A 10,120-nucleotide genomic window follows, 5' to 3' on the forward strand; every position below is an offset into this window, starting at 1 on the left:
GTATTGGTAATTATCCCTTCTTCGAGTTTTCCATACTAAATCGTTTTAGTACCTTCTCTAAGTAAGTATTCTGACTAAGTCCAATTAGTCTCTTACTTCTTTCTCTTACTATCCTTATTCCCAAAATGTAAGAAGCCTCTCCGAGGTCCTTCATAGCGAAGCACTTCCCGAGCCAGGACTTAACCTCCTGCAGAGTCGGGATGTCGTTTCCTATGAGTAATATGTCATCGACATATAGAACGAGAAAGCTTACTATACTCCCACTGGCTTTGACATATACACAAGATTCGTCTTCGCTTCGTACAAATCCAAACTCTTTGACTTTCTCATCGAAGCAAAGATTCCATCTGCGAGACGCTTGCTTAAGTCTATAAATGGACTTCTCAAGCTTACACACTCTATTTGGATGCTTCGGATCCACAAACCCTTCTGGATGAGCCATGTAAACATCCTCAATCAATTTTCCGTTAAGGAAAGCGGTCTTGAAATCCATTTGCCAAATCTCATAATCATAAAATGCGGCAATAGCTAGCATCACTCTAATAGATTTAATCTTCACAACTGGTGAGAAGGTCTCATCATAGTCAACTCCGGGAGTTTGAGTAAAGCCCTTCGCAACCAATTGCGCTTTATATGTGTGTACGTTTCCATCCACGTCGGTCTTCTTCTTGAAGATCCATTTGCACCCAACGGTCTTACGTCCGGGCACATAGTCAACCAAATTCCAAACTTGGTTATCATACATGGATTGGATCTCGCTATCCATTGCCTCTTTCCATTTTGCAGACTTCGAGCCTGCCATGGCTTCCTTATAGCTATTAGGTTCATCAAGATTTACTAGTGTACCATCACTAATTTACGTGTCCCCTTCGGTAGTAATATGAAAACCATAAAACTGGGGATGAACTCTAACTCTATCAGAACGTCTAAGAGGTAAGGACTCGTCAATCGGTTCAACCGGAGTTTCCTCCTCGTGTTGAGTGCCAGTGGTAGAGGTTCCTTCATCTATCGATTCTTGAATCTCTTCAAGTTCGATTTGCGTCCCACTGTCTCCTTGGCTTATGAGTTCTCTCTCTCGGAAAACTCCTCTCCTCGCAACGAAGACAACATTGTCCTTCGTTCTATAGAAGAGATATCCAAAGGATGTCTGCGGGTAGCCGATGAAAATACATCGCTCACTTCGAGGTTCAAGCTTATCGTGAGTATCTCGTCTTACGAAAGCCTCGCAACCCCAAACCTTGATATGTGCCAACGAGGGAGCTTTCCCTGTCCACATCTCGTGAGGTGTTTTGGCAACCTTTTTTGTAGGGACTCGGTTAAGGATATGGGCGGCAGTCTCTAAGGCATACCCCCAAAAAGAGATAGGTAGTGAAGCACGACTCATCATAGAGCGAACCATATCCAATAAGGTTCGATTACGCCTTTCTGCCACACCATTCAACTGCGGTGTCCTAGGAGGCGTCAATTGCAAAACTATTCCACACTCCTTGAGATAATCGTGGAATTCAAGACTTAGGTACTCTCCTCCTCGATCGGATCGAAGCATCTTGATTTTCCTGCCCAATTGATTCTCCACTTCATTCTTGAACTCTTTGAACTTTTCAAAGGTTTCTGACTTTTGCTTGATTAAGTAGATATACCCATATCTACTATAATCATCGATAAAAGTCACGTAGAAGTGGTTCCCATCCTTCGTGGTTGATCTAAACGGTCCACATACATCGGTATGTATTAGGTCCAATAAACCCTCACCCCTTTCACAAGTACTCGTGAAGGGTGATTTAGTCATCTTTCCAAGTAAACAAGACTCGCATGTGTCATCTTCCCTAAGGTCGAATGACTCCAACACTCCATCCTTTTGGAGTTGGGCTATGCGTTTCTTGTTGACATGTCCAAGACGACAATGCCACAAGGATGCTTTATCCATACTAGTGGAAGAATCAATATTCAAAACATCATTTCCTAAGTTATCAACAATCATAACGGTTTTATATATTCCATTACATGGTATAGCTTCAAAGAAAAAGACACCATTTATATAAGCCAAAATAGAACCATTCTCATTATTAAAAGAAAATCTAAATCCTTGTTTATATAAACCATGAAATGAAATGATGTTTCTAGCCATTTCTGGTGAATAGCAACAATTGTTCAAATCTAAAACTAAATTATTCCTAAGCACTAAAGAATACACTCCAATCTTGGTCACAGGCGACGATCTTCTGTTCCCCATGATTAGATTGATCCTTCCTTGCTCCACATCCCTACTTCTTCTTAGTCCCTGCACATTAGAACAAATGTGATAACCACAACCGGTATCAAGAACCCAAGAAATAGTATGATCAGAATCGTTAGATTTGATTGTGTATATACCTGCGAAAGATGGCTTGATCTTTCCTTCTTTGATTGCTTGCAGGTAATCTGGGCAGCTTCTCTTCCAATGTCCTATCTTGTGGCAGTGGTGGCACTCTGCCTCCTTCGGGTTAGGGCAGGGCTTAGCGGGATCAACTTTGGTCCCACTAGAAGAGGCACCATCTCGGGCTTTAACCTTGCGATGGTTCTTGGACGAGGCCTTCCTCTTCTTTCCCTTTCCTTGACCAATAGCCAAGACAGGAGCAGTAGTCGGATTGGGAGTTGGTGCAATAGACTTGTCTTTGAAGTTGCTCTCAGCGACCCTCAAGAGACCTTGGAGTTTGCTTAGGGTGACCTCCTCTTTGTTCATGTGGTAGGTCATCCTAAATTGGTTGTACATCGAAGGCAATGAGTGAAGCACCATGTCGATCGCCAAGTCTTCTCCAAAGTCAACATTTAACTTGCGAAGGCGGTCAACATACCTTTGCATCTTTTGCAGGTGCACGGTAAGAGATTCTCCATGACCCATCTTAGCGAAAATCATGTTAGTGAAAATCTCATAACGCTCTTGTCTCGCGTTTTGGTGGTATCTCTCCAATAAGTCTTGGTGCATCTCGTACGGGTACATGTCCTCGTAGGACTTTTGGAATTCGGAGTTCATTGTCGCGATCATGATGCAATGCACTTTCGTTGCATCACGCTCGTGAGTTTCGAAAGCGGTGATTTCGGCCGGAGTGGCGACTTCGGGGTTGATTTTCTCGAGCTTCTCATCGAGGACATACTCCTTATCCTCATAGCGAGCAATGGTGCGAATGTATCTTATCCATTCGCTAAAGTTCGTTCCATCGAAGGTGACCTTTTGGCAAAGGCTCATCAACGTGAAAGAACTAGCAGCAGCGTTGTTAGCGTTCGACATCTACAAATAGAAAGGACAAAGATTGATTAGAATAAGAATCCCTAATTATCACCCAATAAGAAAAATTAGGGCTAGGATCCAACAATAACATTTACATACTAGAAAAGGGATGCCGTAATCTAACATGCAAATAAATTGAAGGTAAGTGAATGACGATTCACTAATTCTCCATCACAAAACTTAAACTATTAGACCTAAGTGTATTTGAGAATTCCTAGGTTCGGATGAGATTCATTGAAACTATTCAATGGCATGTTTAAATCTCGATATGCCCCTCTTGTTTGTGACTGGATACCGAGGATCACAAAGCGGGTGTGAATTACCATGCAAATTCACATGGTGCCTTCATTGTAACGATCACCTATTCGATGTGCCGGTAAACCACACACGCTCCATCGAACTATGATAAACAATGAATCACCCTTTGCCACCTATGCTTAGAACCAATTAGTGTGCCGGTAAACCACACACGCTCCACTAACTTCTTAACAAGGGTGCAAAGTGTAATTTCATGGGATTGCATCAATTCACTTTTCCTAAAGTAACTAAGATTGGGAAATTTTAAAAATGTGTAGTTACTTTGTATTACTTATTATACTTTTAATGAAAGGATGAGGTTGCCCTATCCTACCCGTTCGGCTAACGACCCTCCACCAATCAAGCAAGCGGTGGGTGTGAGTGTACACCCATTAAGCGCCATTTTATAGGCCGCAACCTTATACCCACCTTATAGATCGGCTTCGTGAATGAGGCCTACTAACGGTAAAACTAACATTTTAGTTATACATATATATATATATATATATATATATATATATATATATATATATATATATATATATATTATTCTAGTAATATCATATTAGTATAGGGTTGTATTTTAAACCTTTTAAAATCTAGGGTTTGAAATTTAAGTTGTCTAAATTAAAACTTTTAATCACAAATATAAATTTCAAAACTTGAGGACAAGTTTTAAACATTTAAAACATGGAGGATCAAATAACAAATAATTCCAATTAACAATTAATATCCTAATTATCTATATTTGATTTATTCAAGATTTTTTTTAAGATAATTACCAAAAATAATCAAAATAATTAATTAATTATCATATAAGGAAATTAAATATTTTATTAGATGATAAATATCTTTAATTAGATCAAGATTACAGTTATATTTATCAGAAAAACGAATTAACATTGATCTAATTAGTTTATGGAAAGTTTAGATAAGATAATTACAAAGAAATCCCGAATCTGGCCATTCCTGACGCTTGGACTCGCCGAGTGCACAAAGGAACTCGCCGAGTCCATGACTTAGAAACCAAAAAATCAAATTTTGCAGGCTTGTTTCAGTTAATCAAGCAACAATTTAAAGAAAACCAAGCTAGGCTCTGATACCACTGATGGGTTTTAGCCATAAGAACTTTCCTATGTGCGCATGCAAAACCCTAATGCTCGGATCTAGGATTTCTAATTAAACATGCTATTAATCCAAGACTTCTAATAACTATTTAGGCTAAATAACAACATTGAAACAGATCTAGAACCATACCTTTGAGTTCCTTGTTGACCTTGTTGTCTTGGAGCTTCTAGAGTCACAAATGTCACTCCTCTAATGGTTTACAAACACCAAAGCAAGGAGGATGATTTGGGAGAGAGGGGAGGGGATGGAATTCGACCAGAGGTTCTCTACTTTAGGTTAAGTGTCGAATTCCCTCAGCCATAGGGTCTATTTATACTTGTAGACTCCTTAAGGATTACAGATTAATCCCTATTGGATAATCTTCTCTTAAGGCTATCCAAATCCTTTCCATAGATAAGCCTTGGACGAATTTAGCTATCCTTTAGCTTCTAGAATTCGTCCCTTGTATATCTATAAGGATTTACAGTCTAAAGCTTAACTATCAAACAATTGACAGTTTATACCCCTTTATTTAATTAATCTCTTTAAGTCACCAAATTAATTCCAATTAATTCTATGACTTATATTAATCAAATAACCAGATGTTATTCTTTATAATATTTACTCTCTCTATTAATAAATCATCCTATTAAGTTGCTATGGTGAAGGCGACCCAAAAGGACCATGCACAACCGGGTCAAATACTTGCCTAATATAGTTGCAGCCTTAGACACTATTCCAACAATTTTCTCTCCTATTATGTTTGTCTGAATTAGAACTTAAAAGAAGAGATCTCAGAGGCCATGGATCAGCTAAGGGAAGTTGAATATGAAGTCATTATCACATGTTGTAAAAAATTCGTTTATTTTATTCTTCACCCTTCTACAAGCCTTTTTAACATGTTGCAGGAACCTAAACCTAAGAAACAGTCTGCTCTTACAGCTAAAACTGGATCGAATAAAAAACCTGTTATTAAACCTGTAAGTAGTTCAGATGAATCTGAATTTGAATCTGAATCATCGGATGATAGTGATTCATCAGATGAAGAAGTGAGTCAGAGTTTGTAAATCTCTTGGCACTTGGATACAGTTTGTCTAATTTCACATTAATTTTGTCACTTGTTAGCAGCATTCTCTACATGATACATGTTGTTCTCCACTTTTCTAAGTATTCTTCTATGTAATTTAGGAGGCGCCAAAAAAGCTAGCTGCTGTTGCCAAGAATGGTGCTGCTGCAGCCACCAAGAAAGCCGTGTGAAGTGATGAGTCTGATTTAGAAGACAGTTCAGATGAAGTAAGAGAGCTTTTTGGTTTTGTGTACAATTTTTACCGAGTGAAGTGATGAGTCTGTCATAGTTACTTTAACTAAGGTAGTGTATTTGGTATGCAGTAATCAAAGAGGGAATGGAATCAAGCATTACAGTGTAATCTGATTCCTGCAATTGATGCTGATTTCTTATTGTAAGTGTTGTTGCACTCCTCTATTGATTTCTAAAAGATACCAAAGGGTACAAATGTTTTTTTCATGAATAGGAGCTATTTCTGTTCTTCTTCTTCTTCTAGTTGTTGCACTCCTCCATTCTTCATTATGGGCATGCAGCAGCTCCAAATGACAGGGTATAATTAATTTTACTTCTTTTATTATATAGAAGTTTATTTAGTGAATTCTTTTGGTTTATCGTCTAGAAGAACTTCATACTTTTTCAACCCAACACCAAAACTCGTTTTTTTTTTTTTTTTTTTTTTTTTTTTTTTTTTTTTTTTTTTTATATCATTGTTGTCCATTTCATATGTGCTACTGCTCCAAAAGTCTTGTGCCAGATTGGGTTTATTTTTATTTATGGTTTTATCTTTTTTCAGATTTCCATGTGGCTGTTTTTTTATCATGGAATAGAGATATAAGTTTACCCTTCCAGTTTGCCATTTGCTATTGGTGTGGAAAAGGGGTTTGGTTTCAGGTGACAAATGTTCCTCTCTTTTGGATACCCACTCAAGCATGTGTTTCCTTTTTTTCTTTTTCATGGGTATATTTTCTCTTTTCAAATTAATGTTTGTTTATTTAATCTTTATTTTATTTTTATAATTTATGTAAAAAACGGCAGCTTAGACGAAATGTATAATCATATATTACTTAAAGACCAAAATATTTACTATTATAGTCAATAATCGATTATCTCGTTTCATGACATCACTTAAAGTTTTAGATAAAAGATAAAGATTCATTTTTTTGTCAATTCATATAAGATTGTTTTATATATTTACTAATTTATATAGAGTATTTTTTTTATTAATTTAAACACTTGACACAAATTACACATTTCAACCAATTAAACAAGTTGTAATTAAAGATGATGATAGTTTGTCAATGATAACTTTATTGCATAAACAAACATTTAAACCTTATTTTCTATTACCAAAGCTATAAATGATCGAGTTTACCAATGGGTTGGCATGCATTTAAAACTCCTTTATAATTAAACCTCTCACCACAAACCATCTGAATTTTATTAATTCGAGTCTTATTTTGGATCTTTATATTTCCACAGGCATGTTTACTTTTACAAATTACAACATCATGTGCTTTTAATTCTTTTCTTATTAAGATATTGTACTTTGGCATTTCTATAATTGGACTAAGCTACAAAGGAAGGGGGAGATAGAGATACATTAACTGTTATGACACCTATTGTTAAAAAAGAAAATAGCAATAAAGCTTATGATGTGGACATGATATATGAAACAAGAAGGTGCCCCTTAATAGCAATGTAGTATTAGCTTATATAGTTAGGGAAAACCTCTTAATAATAATGTAGTATTAGGTTATGTAGTATTAGGTATATATAAAGTCACAATGCCCCATAATATACTCCACAAATTAATATTTTACCCCTTTACCAATATTGAAAGTATGTTGCTATTTTTAGCAATTTTCCCATAACATACTCAATATTGTACACGTATATTTGCATATATGCAGGTGGGTGTATAAAGGAGTATCCTTTGGGAGCTGTACTTGAGGCCACCAAAAATACTTTGATTCAAGGCAGTACAAAACACTTATTGGTAGATCATTTTGATTCCACTCTCATACAGACATACATACCATGTGTATTATTAATTAGTTGATATTGATATTGTACAACTGACATGAATACAAGGTTGATGATGAAAGCGAATAGCTCTGGAGTTAGAAGAGGAAAAGAAAGCTCAAGCTGAAATAGATAAGATGCTGCAAATGCAAGTGTTGCATTCTTCATTCTAATTGTTAGTATGAAACACAGAGTAGATTAGATGAATGCAAATTTATATATTGTAAGAAATAGAAATATATGACATTAAACTTTAGGCAATGGATTGTATTTTTTGTATATGGTATTTTATTTCTATTATGAGACATTAAATACAAATTTGATTTGAAAATTAGTAAATCTATAAATAATGTTTTTTTTAAACATTTAAAATTATGATACGCAAAAATGTGTGTCATCTTCATTTATGACATGGCCTTTCTTGACAGGAGCTTTCTTGATACACATTGCGTGTCATTAACACGCGCTTCGTAAGGTTATGACACACGAATGTGTGTCGTCTTCCTTTATGACAAGGCCTTCCTTGATACGCATTGCATGTCGTAAACGCACGTCGTAATTGCGCGTCGTAAATGAGCGTCGTAAATGCGCGTCGTCTCTCTTTATGACAGGGCCTTCTATGATGCGCATTTGCACGTCGTCTGAGCCTTTTACGACGCGCAATGAGTGTCATAAAAATGCTGTTTTTCTAGTAGTGCGCCTAGCAGATTGTCAATTTGATGAGGCAAATTTCCCATCATTAGGTGGAGAAAAGAAGATTCTGGAAAAGGATGTGTCATGGCATGAGCCTACTTTATCATATCTTGACCCTCACACAAAGCAATGTGACATGGAAGTTCAAAAGATAATGCATTTCCAAGAAATGGCAAATCAATTACCTGATGCATTTATTGACACAAAAAGGGTGACTAAATCATATATAACAGTTGTTAATGTTCTAGCTCGAATTGAAATTCCACATGGACAATCTGATGATAAAGTCACTCAAGAGTCTAAAACATGCCTGAAGCGTGGAAGGCCATTTGGTTCTAAGGATAAGGCCATTTGGTTCATAGATCCATGAACGCGGCAGGAGCGTTGGTGAGCCTGAAAGGCATCACCACGAACTCATAGTGGCCACAACGCGTCCGAAATGCCGTCTTCTGTACATCCCCCTCTCTGACCCTCATATGATGATACCCTGAACGCAAATCAATCTTGGAGAACCAAGACGCTCCCTGTAGCTGGTCAAAGAGGTCATCAATCCTCAGGGTGGGTAACAGTTCTTCACCGTTACCTTATTCAGCTCCCTATAGTCTATACACATCCGATGCGACCCGTCCTTTTTCTTCACGAACAGAATCGGGGCTCCCCAGGGAGAACTACTCGGTCTAATGAATCCCTTGTCTAACAACTCCTGCAACTGTGTAGACAACTCCTGCATCTCGGGAGGAGCCAACCGATATGGTGCCTTGGCTATCGGAGCCGCACCAGGGACTAGGTCGATCCTGAACTCCACCTGTCGCTCCGGAGGTATCCCAGGCAGCTCCTCGGGGAATACGTCCGTGAACTCTCGCATCACGGGCACATCGCCCACCGTCGCCCTACCCGCCTCCCGAGTATGCATAACATAGGCAACATAACCTGCACAACCCTGCTGGAGGTAACGCCTAGCTCTCGCTGCTGAACATAAAGTTGGTCCTCGCAGTGGCCTCTCGCCCTGGATTACCAGCTCTCCCCCATGTGGGGTCCTGATCAACACCAACTACTGCGCACAGCCAATCACTGCCCCATTGGGGCTCAACCAATCCATACCGATAATAACCTTGTTCCCCCGCAAAGGTATGGGAACCAGATCTACCAGATAACGCTCCTCAAACAGTCATAGGACGTAATCTCGCTAAACCTCCGACGTTCGTACCGACCGGTCGTCCGCAATCTCGACCTCTAGAGGGCAATCCAGCATGCCCGAAGACTCAGGAAACTTCTTGATAAGCGTAAGAGAGACAAATGATCGAGTAGCACCCAAATCAAACAACACCTGAACTGGGATACCCTTCACATGGAACGATCCTAAACAGTGCACATACATAACATATCAAGATCACAACGCCGTATCATAAAAGCATAAGAAAGGAACCATACCCGTCACTACATCAGGTGCAGTGCGTGCCTCCAAGGCTGTCAACTGAAATACTCGGCTCCGCACCACTGGAGCCTCTGTATTGGCCTTCCGGCCATCTGCAACCCGCGCTGTCGCTGAGACCGGCGCCACTGCTGGCGCCGTTGCTGACAATCTCGGGCAGTTGGCCTTTTTATGGCCCCTCTGATTGCAATGGAAGCAAATCAGGCCGATCATCTGTACCGCTGGAGTAGGGGCA

Source organism: Lactuca saligna, chromosome 8 (genome assembly GCF_052625555.1).
Source record: "Lactuca saligna cultivar CGN05327 chromosome 8, ASM5262555v1, whole genome shotgun sequence".
Lineage (NCBI taxonomy): Eukaryota > Viridiplantae > Streptophyta > Magnoliopsida > Asterales > Asteraceae > Lactuca > Lactuca saligna.